Genomic DNA, 1925 nt, shown 5'->3' with positions numbered 1-1925 from the left:
AAGCTAAGAAAGTTGGGTAGCCTTCTAGTCATCCGAACCTGGAATGCCAACCTATGAAGACTCTTATCAACCGTCCCATTCTCCTCAAATAAAGACTTCCGATTGTAATTGTTATCTTAATTTCTTATCTACATAGATAGTCGACAAACAAATAATAAAAAATTACATCATTTCTTTATCTTCACTTAAGCTTTAATGTAATTATTAAAGTTTCCTTAGATTATACTATAGGTCAATACTATGCATGCTGCACGGATTTCGATCATAATCTCTGATAAAAAAGACTTTAATGAAGCCCTATTGAACACATAAAATGACTTCGAACTCTTCGAGGCTCGTATTTATGTCTATTCGATTAAAATAAAATCATAGCACAAATATCGAAGCAAAAACTCAGAAAAGATTCCGTAAAAAATTAATTAGAGAAACAACTAAATAAAAAATTACTTCATTAAAATATAATATTTCTTTATAAAAAAAGACAATAAAGAAAAAACTACTCTACTAGAGGATGATTATCCCCCGTCTCATCATCTTACAAAGGATGACGATTCAGAGAAGAAAATTTACCAGCATCAGGGAACTCATTGGCAATCTCATCATCGGTTAGGGGGTAAAGGTTCACCCAGAATCGGAAATTCATATTAGGATACCTCTCATGAAGAGCCTATAGGATGAGAGTCTGAAAGCGGTTGAGACGATGATAGCCCATTTCATTAGCATCTTCCATTGCGACAACATTCAGAACGGTCATATCCTCTACCATCTTTCACCTAGATTCTTCAACATTTAACAACCTCTATTCGATGTGAGACATCGAATGCTGAAGAGGCTATGAAAGAAGAAGCTCCTGATCTAAATCCCACTGAGCGTCTGTAAGTAGGCGACTCTCTTTATGCAAGTTCCTTTCCACCTCCTAGGCATAAGCTTGCACCATGGAATAAACAGTCTCCCACCAAAGAAAGTTCTTACCCTCTTCCTCCACCTCTCCCCTTAGTCATGAAATTTCAGCACATCCCTAGAAGGCCTATTCCTTCATGTGCCTAATCTTCTCATCCATTTGCCTCTTGAAATTGGAAAGAGAAGTCACGATCTCATGTACGAGCAACATTGTTAGGCTTCGAGCCCGAGTAGCCAAAGCAATTTCTTCCATGGCTCGTGCCTTAGATTCAGCTGCATAAGCCTCAGCTCTAGCCGCCCTATCTTCAGCTTCTATTGCCTGAACCTTAGCATGTCTCAACCCCTCGACAAGGTTAGAATTAGCCCGAACCTGGCCCAACTCGCTTTCCAACTCCTCCAATCGGAGAGTAGTAACTTTATGGTCTCCATGTGACCTCTCCAAGCTCAAATCAAGCCTCATGTACTCCTCAGCAAGGAAATTATATTCCTAGCTCACCTTTTCCACCGATGCCAAAGCTTGAGTAAGAGCATAAAGTTACGACTATGCAACATAAAGGAAATAAGTCCAATCAACTAACAACTTACATTGGTAACACGAGTAATATGCATATCAGTCACTTGGTGCACACCCATCTTACGAAAAACCTTACCCTCAATAAACACCGATGCAAAATGACCAAGGTCGTGAGAGACTAGAGGATCACTCAGAGAAACGTGACCTACCCATAACGTCAGGCCCTGATAAGCCCAAAATATACCTAAATTAGCATGCATAAATGTGTTCAATTTCATGTAAAATATATGTTAATTATATTATTTTGGAAATATTTCACGTTGGTATTTGTTGTTTGTGTGCAAGGTGTTAATTATTTGGAAAAAACCAAATAGGAGCAAAAATGGATTAGAAATGAGTGAGGAATCAAGCTTTCAGTGAAAATCACGTACGAAAATCGGAAGTCACGTCTGAGAATTGAAGCAAATAACTAAAGGAGGAAAAGAATAGTTTCTGTCACTACAAAGATTCT

This window comes from Euphorbia lathyris, chromosome 4 (genome assembly GCF_963576675.1).
Source record: "Euphorbia lathyris chromosome 4, ddEupLath1.1, whole genome shotgun sequence".
Taxonomy (NCBI): domain Eukaryota; kingdom Viridiplantae; phylum Streptophyta; class Magnoliopsida; order Malpighiales; family Euphorbiaceae; genus Euphorbia; species Euphorbia lathyris.
Note: the sequence above shows the minus strand (reverse complement) of the source record.